At 41.7% G+C, this 19,759-nt stretch overlaps 1 protein-coding gene across 1 annotated transcript in view; it reads left to right on the top strand.

Moving 5' to 3' along the window:
- Positions 1-19,759, top strand: part of LOC141002543 (dual specificity calcium/calmodulin-dependent 3',5'-cyclic nucleotide phosphodiesterase 1A-like) — a 75,770-nt gene that overhangs the window by 7,899 nt on the left and 48,112 nt on the right. The window lies entirely within an intron of this gene.

Below are 19,759 nucleotides of genomic sequence, written 5' to 3'. Positions count from 1 at the left end.
AGTAAATCAGTTTTTACAATTTTTTGTGTGTGCAAAGAGTTTGCACACGTTTTAATACACACAAACCCTTAGTAAATATGGCCCTTAGTCCTCATATCATAGACATATATACATAGATGCCTCACTGAGCGGGTTGCTGCGATACGTTGACGTCGCCGCCATATTGGATGTGGCAGATCTGCCCCGTGAACTGATACAAGTCAATGGAGTGAACTTTATAAAGCGCCCTTCTACAAAGTGCTGTAAGTTCATGCCTCTCATTTACCCATTCACACACGTACGGATATATTTGGGAAACAGACAGGTACCAAAAACAACGTATTGTAATAAATGTGGGTTTTGTCCTTTAGCAGGAAAATACTGCCAGTGTCAGAGCCTTTAAATAATCACACAATGGCATAGTACAAAAAGGCAATCTTTCTTAAATCATCACAAGTTAAATATAAAAGCTAATTCATAGAGGTGAGGAAGGTCAGTCATAACAGGACAGCCAATACATGTTTCATTTAAGTGAAGAACCACTACACACAGGGCTAGACTCTAGCTTAAGACACACCATTTCTAACCAAGGCACGCTAGCACCCTCAACGCAGGAGGCACTGCAAATTATCAACCACAGCAACCTGAAAAATCACAGCAATCCACAACACACCATTTAAAGTGAAACCGCTTATAATAATAATAATAATAATAATAATAATAACTTTATTTATATAGCACCCTTAAAAACAAGGTTTACAAAGTGCTTTGACAAACAAAGCAGAAGCAGGATACTCAGGAACAATTAAGACAAACAGAGCAATGAAGAGCAATAAAAACATTTCATATAAGAGCAATGGAAACATATAAGAAATGTTAGATCATTAAGTAATTACATAGAGTAGAATACAGAGAATACAAAACAAAACTGGGAAGATAAAAATAAATGAATAAATAAAGAAGTGATAAAATAAAACTTAAAAATTAAAGAGTAAAAGAGGAGACGACATCACAAAAAGGCGAGTCTATAAAAGTGGGTTTTAAGAAGTGATTTAAAAGAAGTTACTGATTCTGCAAGCCTTATCTCCTCAGGTAGGTCGTTCCAAAGTCGAGGGGCTGTGACAGAAAAAGCTCGGTCGCCTTTAGATTTAAGCCTCGACTTTGGAACAGCCAGGAGACCCCCACCCGAGGATCTAAGGCTGCGAATTGGTTCATATGGGGTCAACATTTCAGTTATGTAGCTTGGAGCCAGACCAAGGCGAGCTTTAAAAGTGATCAGTTAAATCTTAAAATCAATTCTAAAATGAACAGGGAGCCAGTGAAGGGAAGCTAAGACTGGGGTGATGTGATGTCGTCTGTTAAAACCAGTGAGAAGCCTAGCTGCTGCATTCTGAACCAGTTGGAGGCGAGAGAGGAACTTGTGATGTATGCCGGAAAGGAGGGAGTTACAGTAGTCTAGTCTGGAGAAAATGAATGCGTGGATAACTTTTTCCAAGTCAGAATGTGAAAGTATAGGTTTGATTTTTGAGATGGTTCTGAGTTGGAGGTAGCAGGCCTGGACAACTGTTTTAATGTGTTTGTCGAAGGTGAGATCTGAATCAAATATGACTCCCAAGTTTCTAGCAGCGGGTTTAATGTTAGTGGAGAGTGGACCAAGGTTATTTGCAATGATGCTGGTGTCTGTGTTTGGGGGACTGAATAAGATGATTTCTGATTTTGACTTGTTTAGTTGAAGAAAGTTTTGTGCCATCCAACAGTTAATATCATTGAGGCAGTCTAAGACAGCAGCTAGGCTTCTTGGGTCATGCGGTCTCAGCGGAAGGTGTATCTGTGTGTCGTCTGCATAGCAATGGAAAGAGATGTTGTGTTGTTGAATGATGTGGCCTAGCGGAAGCATGTAAATAGAAAATGAAATTGGACCTAAAACTGAACCTTGCGGTACACCACAGATAATTTGAGCTGTAGATGATGTATGATTACCTATGGTGACCGCGAAGGTTCTCTCTAAAAGGTAAGAATAAAACCAACTAAGCGCAGTGTCCTTGATGCCAACCCAGGTTTTGAGGCGGTCAATTAAAATGGCGTGATCTACAGTGTCAAACGCGGCACTGAGGTCTAAAAGAATTAAAATTGCACTTTCCCCTCTGTCGACTGTTAAAAGCAGGTCATTGGTAACCTTGAGGAGGGCAGTTTCTGTACTATATAATGCTCTAAAACCTGATTGAAACTTCTCAAAGATGTCATTATGACACATAAATGCTAAAAGCTGAGTTGAAACCACCTTTTCTAAAACTTTGGATAAAAACTGGAGTCTAGAAATTGGCCTAAAATTACTAAGAACAGACGGATCAAGGTTTGTTTTCTTTAAAAGAGGTTGGACCACAGCATGTTTAAAACTGGAAGGAAAAATGCCATTTTCCAGAGAGCTGTTAATAATCAATAAAATACTAGGCCCAACTATGTCAATGACGTCTTTTAGAAATTTTGTTGGAATAATATCAAGACTGCACGTAGTTGATTTCATCTTGGTCATGATTTCAGATAAAAGAGGCATAAAAACAGGTGTAAAATTACTAAAGTGTGTGTGGACGTCCCTACTGACATGTAAGATGCGGTCTGGAGGAGTTATTTTCTGCTTGATATCATTGACCTTGTTGATAAAAAATTTTAAAAACATCTCACATGTGTCATCGGAGGCGCCACTAAAATGGCTGTTGGAGGGAGTAATGATGGAGTCTATGACCTGGAATAAAATTTTGGGGTTCGAGTGATTGGATGAAATGAGATTTGAGAAGAAGGAAGTTCTTGCGTCTTTAACTGCTTTCTGATAAGTCCTCATAGATTCTTTCCATATTTCATAAAAAATGTGCAGTCCTGTTTTCTTCCATTTTCGCTCTTTTTTCCTACATTCTCTCTTTAATTCCTAGGTGAGATCGTTTAGCCAGGGCTGTGGAGAATTCTTTACTTTCTTATTTTTGTAAGAGTCCAGGACCGTCTGGGAGGTGTGATTAAAAAGAGAGACAAGCTCTTCAGTGTTAAAATTTGGTTAAAAAGCAGTTAAAAAAGCAGAATTAAAAAGCTCAGAAAATTTGCTAGCAGACATGGAATTAAAAACCTGACGTCGGGCTGCTGTAGTGCGTTCAATAGCTACCTGAGATAAAACCACATTGAATAAAATTCCTTTGTGATCAGACACACAGATATCCTTTGTTTCGAAGTTTCCTGGGCTGAGACCGCAGTATAAAACCAAGTCAAGAGTGTGACCCTTTGAGTGTGTTGGTCCTTGTACTCCCTGAGTGAGGTTAAAAGATTCAATAGTTTCCATAAAATCTGTGACAAGAGATTGGGTAGGGCAGCAGACATGTATGTTAAAATCACCTAGAATAAGAATCTTGTCATATTTTGACATAAAATGGGATAAAATTTCAGCAAACTCTTGGATGAAAACACTGTTTGGTTTTGGAGGTCTGTAGATTATTAGAATTAATACTGGGACTTCGGAGTGTAAAATAAAAGCAAGATGTTCAAACGATGTAAAAGTGATATAAAATACGGGTACATTTAAAATCATTTCTGTAAATGACAGCAACCCCCCCTCCCCTGCCTGACATTCGTGGTTGATTGAGGTGTGTGAAATTAGGGGGGGTTGCCTTGATGAGAGGGCTGCTGTCTCCCTGGGATAACCATGTCTCTGTGATGATAAAAAAGTCTAGGACATTCAAAGTAATAAAATCATGACATAAAAAGGTTTTGTTGTTTAGGGATCTGATATTTAAAAGACCAAAATGTACAGGTTTACAGACAGGTGTATTGGGTAACAGAGGTCGTGAGGGGATATGGATTAGATTGTTCTGATTTGCAGCGGAGGGTTGTGATATTGAGCGCGCTGCTGTGGGTCTACGGTAGGAGATGACAGTAGATATAAAAGAAGGCGATACAGTTCTGGGAGGTGTAAAGACAGTAGTAGGTGACAGTGACTTAGCAGATCCTACCGTGCCGCCATGTCAGTCTCTCAGAGTGGAGTCCATGTTTTCTGACAACATCTGGGATCCCCTCCAGTTTGGGTGGAGGCCATCACGCTTCAAAAGGATGGGCCTCGCCCAGAACAGGTCGAAGTTGTTGATGAAGGGGATCCCAGTGGCGGCACAGTAGTCTTTCAACCAGGTGTGGAGTGAAAACAGTCTAGACCATCGTTCTATTCCTCTGTTGTGGGTGGGGATGGGGCCTGAGATGATGATCTTGTTACCAGTGTCCAGTAGTGAGATGAGAAGCGATTGAAAGTCCTGTTTTAAAACCTCTGATTGTCCAGCTCTGATGTCATTTGTTCCAATGTGGATGATGATGGTGCTGATGTTGGAGTACGTTGTTAGAATGGTGGGGAGTCTGTGTTTAATGTCCAGGATGCGGGCACCGGGAAAGCAGAGGGTCTTGGAGGGTCCGGATGAGGGGTGGAGGCGAATGTCACGAACTATGGAGCTGCCGATGACCAGGGTGCAGGTGGTGGAGTCCACAGGAGAGGGGAGGGGAGCAGGGGGGTCAGAGGATGTGGGAGGAGAGGGCTGAGATAGGTGGAGAGGGGGAGGTCGGGGTTTTGAAGGTCCAGGGAGCTTGAGGGCTTGGGGTTGGTGGGGATGGGCCTGTTGAGGATGGGGCGCAGGGGTGAGAGTTGGGGGGCGGGCAGGGTGAGAACAGTCCTCATTTGGGGCCAGGGAAAGAAAGCGGTTTGACAGCTGGAGGGGGGGATGATGATGTGATGACTGCCCTTCTAACCTTCCTCCCTGGCGCCGAGGTACCTGCTTCCAGGGGAGTCGGGGGGTGGAGTTGGTGGGACTAGGAGGGGTTGGTGAGCAGGTGAGATGTGGGGGAGCAGCTGTGATGGTAGGGGGGTCTGGGGGAGCACCATGTGTGGTGTTGGTGGCGGGTGGATCGTGAAGAGGGAGGGTAGCTGCTAAAAGTCCAGGGTGGAGAGGTCCGAGTCCAGGTGAACCAACTAAAACAGTACTATTAAAATTGTCTTGCAGTTTGGATTGTTCCTTTAAAATAGCATTTCGATCCGTTAGCAGTTTAATTTGTCCTTTTAGTTCAATGAGGAGATCCTGAAGGTGGTTGATTTTAGTGCATTTTGAGCAGATAAAGGTATTGTCAGTAAAATCCTCCTCGAGAATCACTAAAAACATGTCGCATATATCGCACTTCATTACTTTGGGGTTGTCCCTCTCCGGACCAGCCGGAGAGCTGTGCGGCGTCATGGTTTAAAAAGAAAAAAAAAGAAACAGTAGAAGTAAGAGTCCGTCGGTAAAGGCGGTGAGTAAAAGAGTTTTAAAACAGACGGATAAAACGATAAAACAACAGCGGGAACTAGTGTGGTGCAGCCGGCAGGACACCGCCCGCCCCTGTTCACTTACCTGGCCAGAGCGGATTGCCCCCGGCGCTTACACCGCCGGCTGGGCGCCAAGACGACGGTTGGGCCGCCTCACCGAGCTGGCACCCAATTATCGTTTAGACCAACTGCGACTGGAGGGTCACAACTGGACTAGGTTGTAAGAGGGGGGGGGGGGGGCAGCTAGAGGGGGCAATGATGGTCAGGCAGTAAACACGGGACGGGGTTCCTCCGACCGCACACACAAACAGCTGTATTCCGACTTCCGACGTACGTAGTGAATGAAATGAAGACTACGTCTGTTGATGACTTACAGACTTATGACTTACAGTTACCCTTCCCTCACCTGCAACCTACTCCCTCCCCGCACTATGCAAACTACACTACACTTGCTGGACTCAAAACGCAGCTGGTGGGGGTTGCCGGGCAATGGACAACGGAGCAAAACCGTACCGGAGCCGGAACGCAACGCACATGCATCCAGTGGAATTCTAGAGTTAGGTATCATCTACAGAGAATTATGCGTTACTTCTGTTTGGGGTGCCCAGCTTTAAAAATAGTTAAATGCAATTAATTTTCATCTGGTCACGTCAACCAAATATTTTCCGTCATTGACTGATATTTTTTTACATCATGTCATTTTGACAGATTGTAATTCACACCCCTGTCCAGTTGGTGGCGGGTGTGAGATATTAATTAGCTACTGTCTACTACTGAGTATTGTCTTTGATCTCAAGTTTTTCTTTGCCATTGCAAAATGTCACGGCAGCTAACTATCCAAAGTTTCTTTAAAAAGCCCAATAATTGTGATGGTGTTGATAAACGAGGTGAAAAAATAGGGACTGGTGTGGCAGGATGGACAAGCACGTGGCAGGATGATGTAAATGAGCCAGCAGCAGCTAATAACTTTAAGGACCTTAAAAGGGAATACTGGGCTTATTGGGAGCAGGAGTTCATGTGGCTGAGGTGGAATGATGGAAAAATGTTCTGTGACATCTTTTTAAAAGCTAACATGAGTAACGGATTTGTCCAAGGGTGCACAACAATGCAGAAATTGGCACTGATTGACCACAAAAGCAGCCAGGGTGTGTGACTATGATAAAACATATGGAGAAATAACAGGTAACGGGGCATTAAAAACACAACTTAAAGGAATAGTTCACTCTAGAATGAAATTCAGTCATTATCGACTCACCCTCATGCTGATGCGAAGTCCGGTGTAGTTTCTTATTCCTCAAAGTGCAGCTGGAGACCCACGGGGGTGCCCTCCGGCAGCAAAAATCCATATAACGGGCGTCAATTGTGCCCGAGACGAAAAGGTCCATAAAACTACACAAAAACTCTGTAATATTCCTCCATACTGCTCGTCCACTGCAATCCAAGTGTCCTGAAGTGGCGACATCCAGAGTTTACTCAAAATGACGTCATTTAGTATATTTTTACAGCCTAAACAGTCACTATACTATATTTGCCTGGAGGGACGCTCCCGCGTGCACGCAAGTCTCCCTCACAGCACTACGGAAGCCGCGCCAGACAAGATCAACGAGAAGTTGTGATAGATACACCGGTATTTACATCCAGCTATGAATTTCATTCTAGAGTGAACTATTCCTTTAAGGTTGTGTTGTACATGGCAAATACGAACACTGCAAGCCACCTGTGTCCTAAACTACTAAACCTTTTACAGTCTGCTGGGTGTCCAAACCTGAACAGTGCACAGACGTACGCCCACCATGAAACAGTGAGTCAGTCAGATGGAGGAGTCAATAACCATGACCATAACCAGTGCTATCCATGACTGCATTGCTAATGGTGAATATGTCAGGGTAATAGTAGATGAAACTACTAATATCACCGTTGAGAAAATGCTGATCACATACCTGACGTTTCAGCTGAAAGGGGAGCCTGAAACCGTGGTCATTGGCAACTATGCTATACCCTCTGGCACTGCAGAATGCATGACAGCAAAAACTAAAAAAGTAGTATTGGGCCGTGGCATAGTTATGGCTCGTGTTGTTGGGCCGAAAGCCTGGAGTTGCACAACAGTTATGCCAGAATGACTGTCCCTATTTCGTTAACATTCACTGTGGTGAGCACAGATCTCTGGCTATCTGCGATGCCTCCAAGGCTGTGCGTGAAATAAGTGCACTTACTACAAGAATTCCACCATTCAAAAACACGGACTAAATGAACTCCAAAATGAAAAGGAGGAACATGACCTGCTGAGCTTAAAACAAACATCGGCTACACGCTGGCTGTTGCTGGAGAGGGCAGTTGAGGGCGTACTCTGGTGTTGGAGCTTGAGGAGGAGGAAGCTGCGAGGAACTGCCCAGCTATGAGTCTCACCCCTAAATTCCACCAGATCCGTGTTCAGTCTGTCTCTGCTCCACCAGGCCAGCCGGTGGGGGTTGACGAACGACGGAGCGCGGAGCAAAAACGTATTGGAGCCGTTCCGCAACGCACATGCATCCAGTGGAATTTGGATTCGTGGAATTGGCTGTGGTAAAAGGCATGAACCTCACCTTTAACAGAAAGAGGATGTTAACATCTCTTCCATCCAACCTGTCAGGAACATGGCCCTGGCTAGCCTAGAGGACTTGATGAAAGGGCCAGGTGAGGCGGAGGTGAAATCCATTGAGGCATTACAAGACAGCAAGTTCTGCGATATCATGCTCACACAACCAGATGCGCAGACCTTCTTCATTTTGCGAGTACATCGTGGAAGTTACTAAATCTATCAAAAAAAAGATTCCCTCTTAGCATGTGGGCATCATTGCTGACCTGGACACCGTAGTCAATGCATCTCGTTATCCAGGCGCTGACAGTGCGTAGAAGAACTACTGAAGAATCCCAGTTTCCAGTGTGGCAGCAGAGCTCAGCTTCAACAAAATTTAAACGGTGATGAGAAGTCGTCTGTCTGAGGCAAAAACACAAAACCTGATGACAATCGCCTCTGCAGCTATTATCATCATCATCCAGCCTTGATGCATTTGATTACGCACAAGCAAGCACACACTTTAAATCTATACGGATGAGGAGAAAGGTTTGAGTTCAGGCTAGGCTACATTTAGTTCAGTTAAATTAAGTTATATTTTTGTCATGTTCATTGTTCAATTGTCCGTTTACACACAATGGCACAGTGTTTTTGGTGGCCTTCCCTGTTACTGTTTGGGATTCAAAAATGTATTCATGTAGTTTCATAAAATTCATACAGCAGTAAATGTTTGAGAAAAATAAGGAAAATCCTTTCAGCACCTGTCTACATGAAAAGTGAGCCCACGGTCAGTGTCAGCTGTTTATCTTTTCTCTTCATGCCATGGCTTAAACTCACCAGAGGAAGAAGTCTAGTCCGTGTCCACAGTTTGCATCGTAGCTTTGCCAACCCCTGGCAACAAGCCAAAAAGTCGGTATTTCCTTCGTTTACCTGTTCAGCACAAGTAGATTACTTCTCTTCTCCAACCTCTACGCTTAAAAACATAATTTATAAATTGTTCTGTAACAACATATAGATTATAATCTATAAATTCTTTATTTTATAAAATAAAAAGGAATGATTGAAAACTATTACATGTCTTATCATTTTATAAAGTAAAATTACAATAATGGAAAATAATTGATTATGTCGGAATTTTTACGTCCCTGTTACGGACAATCAGAAAGTCTTCCATCACCTCTGCTCCCAAATGTACACACTGCACACATTATTGTGTTGCAAGTCCCAACACAATAATTTGGTGTAGTTACAGTGTTTTATGGTCATTTCTGTATTTTGTTACCTTCTGTATTTGTACAACTGCTGTTTTAGGGAAAGAGACAGGTTTCCATCTCAATACTTTCTTACATATTGGGTTTTAATGAGGTCAAAAGAAAAGAAAAAGCGCAAGGGACCATCTAGTGATGGGATCGCACTGTCCTCCTGTTCTCCTTTAAAAAGTAACTTAGTTACTTTACTGATTACTTGTTTTTAAAAGTAACTAAGTTAGATTACAAGTTACTTTCAAGTCAACTGTGTTTAAGGGCAGCATTTCCTCTACAACATACCGCCCGACCAACTTCTTCAACTCTCCCCCACTTACTTGTTTTGCACCGAAGTCCAGTTTTTGTTGTTTGGGAGGTGGGGGACCTCCTGCAGAAGTCGAGGCTGTGGCTTTGCTCGCAGCTGCTTAACACCACCTGGTGGGACTTGCTCTGTAAAGTTAACTGTGCTGTGCTGCGACTCCAAATGTTTCTTCAAATTTGACGTTGTGTTTTTGAAGCTTGATAGTACTTTGTCGCCAGCACAGAGTGTACAACGAACCTTAATATTCTCATCTTTAGCTGACACAAACTCAAAATAATGACTGTATTTCCAGCTTGAAAACACGCATCTCTCACCTCCCTCCATTGTTGATGTGTTTGTGTTGCTGCGTGGTGTTACACGTGAGTTGTCCTCATGCTGAAAACGTGACTTGTCGCATACGTGACATCACTCCCCGAGACGCAAGAAGAAAGCAAAAATATATATCTTTACTAAGGAAAATGACAAAAATAATAGTAACCCACGGTGACTTGAATAAGTAACTTTAATCTGATTACTGGTTTGGAAATATTAACACATTAGATAATAATGTTTTCTGCACGGCATTATATCAATCTGACAAAAATCTGTCCAGAGACAGTCAGACATAAAAACACCTACCAAAACACTGAAAATCGCCTCAGCATTAGTTCCTGCTACAGTATGTGTCTCCAGCACCACGTTTTGCCATAACACACATAAACACACACTCACAAGGTGAAAAAATGTATAAACCTCGTTTAAATCAACAAGTTGTTGACATGCTTCATTTGATCTGGAATTAGTCATTCACAGCTGTGGAATCTGACCCTGAAGGCTAATCACACCTCTGACACAATGCAGCTTTGAATCTGACAAAAAGGACCTGCTATTTCATGGTCCATCAGTAATTGTACACTGGCCTGTGTGGGCAGATCAGCGCTGAATTATAGCATTTGCTGTGGAGTGAGCAGTGCCAGACTCCTGCATTGTGTTATTGGTCAAAGTAACAAAAGCATGCTGCAGCACCAACACTGACAGGTGAGACAGACACTGACGGAGATTGTTTCTGGAGAGTGACTCCCTCACTGATGCCTTCAGTGAGGGAATTTGCATCTTTTCATCCTCGTGATTTTCCTTCTTCTATCACAAGGTGTGTATCGTCTGTGTGTATCGTGTTTAATTTTTAGTGGTTGCCTCCATCTTCACTGCCTACGTGTATTCTATTGTGTTGGAGTTACATTTTAACAGTAAATAAAATTGAAAAAATAAAAAAGCTGTCCCTCTCTTCTCAGCAGAGACTTCGCTGCATCGAATTGCTCCACTGTTACCACGGAAACTAGGGAGAACAATGATAAAACAAATGTGTACACTTGTATTCCCTTTCAAACAGTACATATCTATATGGTTTATCGATCTGCATTTACAGTTTACAGCTATCAGGAAGAAGTCATATGATCAATATACACAAAAGGTTCAAGCACTGTTCCCACCAATGACCAAACACAAAAAAATTGCACACTCACAATTCAAGGTTTAATATTAATGAGGCAGCTAATTTTGTGATGAGAATGATGAGCTGAATGGATTTTCTTGTTTGACATACTAATGTGTCTTTGAGTTGTTTGGGGTTTTTTTTGTTGCAGCTCTATAGAGAACTGAAAATGTCAAAATCATTAATAAATTAATACATTTCTCAATAAATAAATTAACATGACATTAAATGCACTGAAAATAAATGTAGGTATAAGTGATTTATAAAATGTGACATAAATTGATATTTCTGCTTTAATTTGCCTCTCAATTTATTTGCCTTTGTATTAATTCAACTATGTATTTAATTTCCATTTATTTATTATTTTTGTTCATTTAGATGTATTTATTTGTTTGTTTCTGTATTATTTTAGCTCCACATTCATTACTCCCTATTTATTATTTTTGTTTGATTTTGGCAGGCCTAGATATAATGTGAGCTCAGCTCAACTCAAGTGAAATATTGCTCAGTACTCAAGGAAGCACAATGTTAGGTCTAATTTTGTTTGATTTAGTTTTTTTTTTTTTTTTTTTGAAAAGCTGCAACCAGCAATAGCGCAGACCAATCAATCCGTCCCTTTTGAACTGCATGTTTTGAATGGGCACTGCACTAGTTGCTGTAAATGCCCCAGAGTTAGCCAAGATGATTTTTTTCAGCTGTAGACCCTGAGCAGAAAAAGTCACAGGAATCTCTGTGGATATCATAGCAATTAAATATTTAGAACAGCTGTAAGAGCAGCTTTCAGCACTCCTTACCTGCAGGTGGAGCAAACATTCAACACAGAAGTAATCAGTAGCCCCAGTCACACTGCCCTTTCAGCATGGGTTAGGCGAATCTTCGCATCACCATCTGTGTGAAAGTTACAGAGGTGGAGAGGGGGGACAGTTTCTGCAGCTCTGATCCGCCTCCGGAGGTAGTATCAGAGCCACAGTCGACAGATACATGTTTAGATTAACAGGGTGGACACCAGAGGAAACAAGTTGAAAAAAACACACAGATGTCAATGTCATGATGTGTACCGTCACGCCTCTTTTGGATCCACAGTGCAGCTTGGTTCAAGTGAACAAACAAAGGTGGACAAAAGGCCTTCGCTGCAGCGATAATGTGGAGTGATGATGCAGCAACAAAGTCACACCCACAAAGCATGGTAAACAAAACAAACAAGATGAGGTAAACAAGTTTAATGCAGCTCACAAATAGTCAAAATACAAATTATTTTGACAAGATATCAATTAAATGAAGCAGAAGTGGTTATGTGTTGAACTGATTTATTGTTGGGGAGTGAGAGATGTTTTGCTGAAACAACAGCACATCACACAATATTGGAGATCTTTTGAGAAGTGTAAAAATATTTGCGGTTCATTATACAGCTATGGCGGGACAAATTAGACCAACACATCCCCATTCCCAAACAACTTAATAGGTTGATTGTCAACATGTCCCAAAACAACATATATCACCTTTCCTAAAAGACAACATGACAGTTGCTGTGTACCAGTTAGGTTAGGTTTAGGCAAGAAAACTACTTGGTTAGGTTCAGGAAAACATGGTGGTTTGGTGGTTCTGTAACTTCCGTTACAAAGGTCACATGATGCTTATGAGGAAACTTCACTATGATAAAGTTAAGTTAAAATAACTCACTTACCTGACTGTCCATCCCCGCCTTCCTCCCTATATAGACTTTTCGCTCTTTATACTACTTTTTAGGGCCCAAGCAGGAAACCTGTGAGGTCCCTATTGTTTTTGTAGTGATTATTATTAGGGCCTGAGCAGGAAACCTGTGAGGTCCCTATTGTTTTTCGTTTGATTATTATTCGGGCCCGAGCAGGAAACCTGCGAGGGGTCCCTATTGTTTTTCGAATGATTATTAGGGCCCGAGCACAAATCTCGTGCGAGGACCTATTGTATCTGTAGGCGGAATTCTTATTATTATTCTTCCATCCCCGAGATTGCATATTTGGTGGCCTGAACATACCCCAAAACTCACCAAACTTGGAACATACGTCACATATGCGTGCTGCCATTTGAATTCGACAAGATTGGGGCTGGGTGTGGCCAGGGGACTCCATAGCGCCACCTAATGTCGATTTGTCCCCGCAACATTTTTCTCAGATCGTCGTGAAATTCGCAGGTGTCATGGGTCTCAAGGATTTAGGCTGGAATTATTTTTTTCGGAATTTTTGCCGCAACAGGAAGTCGGCCATCTTGAATGGCGTGCAGCGATTTTCATTTTTCCGACGCATTTTTCGGGACTTTAGGATGTTCGCAGACTCACCAAATTTGGCCCGTAGCCTCCTCCCATGAGTACGTTAATTCAATACCACAACTGCCCTCATGTGCCGCGCGACAGCTCAGTAGTGCTTCATAACGCCCCCCTTATGGCTTTTCCCATGCATTTTTTTCATTTCTATGCCTCGTACTTTATTATTAATATTTCAAACTTTAAGCCCCGCCTCCTACATGCACATACATGAACGAAATTCGGTATGGTTATGTATCATGACCAGATGCACAAAAAACCCTCTTGGACCCATACCCTCAGTCCAACGGGAAGTCTGCCATTTTGGTTCAAAGTTGAGATTTTCCTGCCATTTTCACCCATTTCTATGGCTCGTACTTTATTTAACTTGTCCTACAGATTTAACACCACAGACTTCCCAGTCACTAGGTCTCATCCTCATACCTTGATGATGAAAAGTTGTCAAAAGCTTTCGCCTACGTTATTCCTAGTGGGCGTGGCAGTGCGTTCAATTGCGATGACCCCCTTATGGCTTTTCCCATTTTGTAGGAGTTATTTCTATGGCTCGTACTTTATTCAACTTGTCCTACAGATTTAACACCACAGACTTACCAGTCACTAAGTCTCATCCTCATACCTTGATGATGAAAAGTTGTCAAAAGCTTTTGCCTACGTCTTTCCTGGTGAGCGTGGTGGTGCGGTCAATTTCAAAGCTTAGCCGTTGTAAGAGCCATTTCTAAGTATGGTGTGTGTTTGACACAATTGTCCACTAGGTGGCACTGTAGTGTTGTGGGTCACATGTATCGTGTGTAGGAACCTTTCCATAGCCTCACCCACTTGACACAAGAGGTTTGCCTCATATCAAGCAATCTGACTTTTTTTATATAGCACATTTCATACAAATAAAACATCTCAAAATAAGATAGAAAACACGAGAAACACAGTGGAAGTCAAATCAAAAGTCACACACACACTGTCTTTTGCACATAACACATGCATACATTTTTGAACGAAGGCAACTGAAGCAATGTCTTTGGTCAGCAATGCAAGTGAGGACAAACATCAGATGCTTTACATGACAAGAAAAGCCACACACATGCCACGTGATACACTACAGTATGACAATTGATGGGCGATCTGTAACGCCACAGAGTTGACACAGGTGGCATTATCACCCCTTTACATGCCTCGTACTGTAACTACCTCCTTTTACATATTTAACACCACAGACTTCATGTCAGGCAGTGTCATCATCACACTTTGATGAGGAAAAGTTAACACAATCTTGTGCCTCCCTTATACCTGGTGGGCGTGGCAGTGTGTCATTGTGATGCTTTGCTTATGTATGAGCCATTTTCATGTATTGTGTGTGCTAGACACAAATTGTCCACTATGTGGCGCTGTTGTGTTATGGGTATCATGCATCCTATTTAGGTTGGAACCTGTCCACAGCCCCATCCACTGGACACAAGAATGTGGCATCATATCAATCAGACTTTATTTCAATGGTACGGTTCATACAACTAGAGAAGGCAAGTTCTGAAGAACTTGCGGTTATGAATGCTCCCTGTTGAGAAGCTGACGCCAAATGCGCAATGCTGGCTGTGAAAACTTTGAATAATGTCAAGAATATTTAAAAACTGTGAAATAATTTAGGGTTTGTTGAAAAGCTAAGGCCAAACTGAACTGGTGGCTTTAATTCATTTAAAGTCTCGTCTGAAGACAATGAAGCTTCCTAATAGTTGGGTGAGAATGAAGGATTAAAAATAGAATATAAGCTGTGAGCCAAACAGGAGTATGAAGAGATGTTAATAATAATAATAATAATGTTAATAATAGTTAATAATAGTGTGACTGTATTTTGTCTCAGCCTGTCCAACACAGGTGTTGTTACTTGCTTACACTACTGCACGTCCTTATAGACATGCTAAAAATGCCAAACACATTGTCTGCCTTTGCCATTTCTCTATCTTTTACTTTCAACGTACCCTTTTCGTTTGAGGCACAGCAGGGGTGACCGCAGGCTCAGCTGGTGATGCAACATCTGCTTCAGCTGCAGCCAAAAATGCCTGGTCAAACCGCACAGGCGACAGCGGAATGAAGCACTCGCGCAAAACCACGTGCGGCGCATCCACCTGTGACAGAACAGACAAGGACTACAATGACTAACTGTGTTTTTGTCCACTAAGTGAACCAGCTGCACATAAAATTGTCAACAGAACACAATGCTACTGCACACAACACTAACCTCATGCTGACCCTGGCTTTTGGGGGAGGTGCTGGAGGGTCCAGGTTCTCCGGGCTGGGTCACCTTTCAAAAATTATAAGCAAAATCAGTCTCATGAATCGTACCAACAGCAGTCACACTGTCTACAGAAACATATTTCTCAGTTATAAATCAACGTTAACTCTTACAGTAGCTAGTTTATTACCTTTTTGTTGCCTCCAACAACAGACCACAGGAAAGGGTCTTGTGGATGTGCCACCTTGACTTCCCCAGTCACAACGACTCTTGGCCTGATGTGCCGAATGGGTGCAGCTTGCCTGGAGGACACCTCTGCCTTGGCTGCTGGCTCCTGCAACTGCAAATATGCACAGGAGGCCAGCAGAGACACGAGCTTGGGCATCCCCACATCGTCGCTCAGGTGGACCTGCAAAGACAACACATTGCAGCAGACTGTTACAAACACTATCCCATCAATCTCATGTGCAATGCTTTTAGCTTGTGAAATGACTTGTATATATATATATATATACATATATATATATATATATATATATATATATAGATAGATAGATAGATATATTTGAGAGGCATATGTGGAAGAGGGAATTATACGAGTGATGATAAGTCATTTCACAAGATAGACCATAACGATTATGTCAACAAAATTCATAGGGGTGGTATAGACTGGCCCCTGTAACTCATACACTAAAAATGACCAGCAGGTGGCGCTATTATCAAGACAAAAGCGTTTTTGGCCAATAACTCGCACAAAATATGTCACACATTTTTAAACCTTATATCTACATGTTCCTTCAATTCAGCTGAATTGTGTGGTGTAGACCACGCCTACTTTTGCGCTAAATTTACATTCGCAAAATCATGAAAAATAAAAAAAAGTACTTTTTCGAACTCCTCCCAGGCAATTTCACCGATTTGCACCAAACTGTGCACACAGCATCTCTGGATGCTTGTCACAAAAAGTTATTAAAAGAATTTTGGTAGTCCAAAAAATGCCCAAAATATAGAACTACAATATCCTGCACATTGTGGTGAAACAGACAGTCTTGCATATCTTGACGAAATACAGTCCAATTAACACAAAACTTTTGCTAGTTGTGTTCCATGGCTCGATGAGGGTTTGTGCAAAATTCGGTGCAAATCGGCCAATAGGTAGCGCTTTTATTGCTAAATGACAAAAGAAGAGCTTGACTACCTTCACTTTTGATTCCTCAATGGAAGTTGTTGCATGAACAAGCCCCGACAGCAGCATGCCCCGACAGCAGCATGCCCCAACAGCAGCATACCCTGCGAGGGCCCGTTTATCACTGCTTGCAGTTTTAATCTTCACTTGCTCCTTTTCAGCTGTAATAATTAGTACAGCCACTAGAGATCACCACCCTAATGACAAAATTCGGTTGTAATAAGCTGTTTTTATTTTCAACCCATATGGTCATTTTTCTGCTGAGGACAGGCTCAATTAGACTGGTAGTCTAGTATTAGACTCAGTAATTGAAGGGAAACGCTGAGGGCTTTGTTTCTCCAGCACCCAAAACAGAGTATTAGAATATTAACACAAAAAATGTAAATAGAATAAACAATATATTATTGATATACATATTAAAGATATATTACATTACATTTCTGCATTAAAATTTTTTTAAAAATTACTAGATCTTTGTTATATTTTTTTTTAGTTTTGTACTTGCATTATCCCAAATATTTGCAGCAATCTTCAAAACCAGAGAAATCTGTAATTTTAGCCAAGGTAAGGTGTTTCATTTGGTCGCCTGTAGCTGTAACTGTGAAGAATGTGAAGAAACACCACATGATACCTGTTGAAATCAATGGGGAATATTAATTGATTATTGACAATAATTAAGATATTAATGTTAATCAGTGAAATGTATGTCATCAGTATTCATTAATAATCACTGGAGCACCATCCTGGAATCAGGGATCAATAATCAAATGATGTGCTTTTAGTCTCAAGGCCTGAAGTTTATCAAAAATTATTAATATGAGAGAAATATCAATAATTAGAGAAATAGAAGGTGTAAATCCGAGCACTGACCATCTCAACCAGCTGTTATTATAATATTAGATTGTGCATAATAATCACAGAAAACTGCTCAGTTATAATCAACAGTGTTTATTAACGTGTGTCCTCAATCCATAAACCACTTACTTAACAAACAACAGTTGCTAACTACAACCAGCAATTCTCCAAAACAACATAAGTACGCACAGATATATATATGGATGGAGATCTGTATATGTATATGTGTGTGTGTGTGTAAATATGGCCGACAGGACTATAAAATAAGCAGCATACAAAATGGCTACAAAATGGCAGATGTGACTTGGGGAAAACATGTTCGTAAGACTACAAAATGGCAGACGTGACTTGGGGAAGTCACGTTCGTAAGACTACAAAATGGCGGACGTGACTTGGAGAAATCATGTTTGTAAGACTACAAAATGGCGGAGGTGACTTAGGGAAGTCACATGCGGACACAAATTCAGAGATGATGATAGTGATTGTGCTGAATCATGTACCTTGAATTCAAAAATGGCAGGCGTGAATATGTCAACCAAAGGTAGTCACTTGAACGAACGCACGAGATTTGAACAACGGCAATGGTTCCAACACCTTTGGCTTCATGTGCACTATGACTACACACAAGATGGATTAGGAGGAACAGTAACACACTGTTTCAGAAAGGTAGCCATGCTACCACGAGGCATCCGCATCTAAAGTTATAAAAGGGAGATACCATGACACACACGTATCTAATATTATAGCGAGGTCATTAACCATAAGTCCCCCGGATATGTGTATATGGGTGTGTATATGTGTATGTAGGTTAGTAAAAGGGAAAGAAAGCAAGCAAACGCAACAACAAAGAATAACACAACAGCTGTGAGATGCACAACAGTCATCTCTCTCTCAGTCAGAGATCAGCAAGCGAACCGAGGTTTGTTTACTGTCCGCTGATTGGACAGAACCACGACGTACTATGGACTCACGGCGGCAAGACTACAAAGGCTATCCACTGAGTGGATCAGCGCAAATTAGCTCCTAGAGAGCATAAACACATGTAATCAGCATACAGTGGGTTATACCATAGGTAGGACTCGGCAGTCCTTTCACAACAAAAACTTAAGCAACACGCTTTAACTATCTGTCTCTGCCTAAACAAAAGCCTCTTACTTGGGTCGCTCGTTGCGACTAGCGTGCGTCCCGTCAAACTCCAAACTCCAAACTCGTTTTGGATGCGAGTGTGGGGTCAGCTGCAGCGTCCTGTAAAACAGTAATAAAGAATATTCTAACCAAAAGGAAAAGAAAAAGAGTCTCTGTCTCGTCCAGCGAGTTAGGGACTGTAGCCTAGGTCAAAGCAAATTCAAACATTTCACCAAAAACACACCCTTATGGTAACTGCTGAATAAAAGCTGGAGCTTCTTCACAGCATCGCGATCGAGTTTTATTGATTGCGGCAATTTTTGTCCAATAGGGAGCGGGGTTAGAATTTGGGACGGACATTGCATCGAAGTACAATTTGCCGGACCTTTGGCGTTGGCTCAGTTCCTTTATCCTAAAGTCCTGCTAGTTTGAGAGGGACTTTGAGTAAGGCTTCTGGTTTTCCTTACAGGCCTCTCTATTGTTTGCAGTATGTGGATGAGGTCTCAACATACCCCTGAAGAAAAGGAAGTAAGAAAGTGAACGTGACTGGAAATAATCATTTAAAACATTAGCTCGTCTGTACGCCTGTCAGATTCAGATAGATTTTATCAGCAATAGTGGTTGTTAACAATTAACACACCAACTCCCATGATCCCATGCTATGTCACCATGTCATTAAACTGTTTGTTTTGTTTTCATTGTTTTGACTGAGAAACCCCTAGAGGCAGAAATTACATTCTGTGTGTTTAAAGCAAGGAGGTGGGTTAGGGTTAGGGTTGGGTTAGGGTTGTGTGCATATCCAGCCCCAGTTGAGTACAGATGCAAGACAAAAACAGCTTCATTTTTGGGTCCAAAGATAGAGCATGAGAGTCTTCTCTGGCAAGTCTTTTTCAGACTTTCAAATCTTACTGAACCTAATGGATCAAATTCTGTTCAAAAGAGTGTCATTTTGACACAGAATAATCTATTGATAATTCTGTAATGATTGTGTTTGGGGGGAAAAGGTTATTTTGCCCAAGTATGCATCATGTAACCTGAAATACTGAATGTGGCCGCTTTGCCAAAATGTTCCTGGGAGCAAGGTCATTATGACCTGAACAAACATACCTGGTCATAGTCAGTTTATGATGAGGGCTGTTTGTATCCAGAGTGTGATTGGTATATTTAAGTGACTGTTGTGTTG

The sequence above is a fragment of the Pagrus major genome, chromosome 9, assembly GCF_040436345.1.
Source record: "Pagrus major chromosome 9, Pma_NU_1.0".
NCBI classification, from domain to species: domain Eukaryota; kingdom Metazoa; phylum Chordata; class Actinopteri; order Spariformes; family Sparidae; genus Pagrus; species Pagrus major.
Note: the sequence above shows the minus strand (reverse complement) of the source record. Positions and strands in the feature narration are given on the sequence as shown.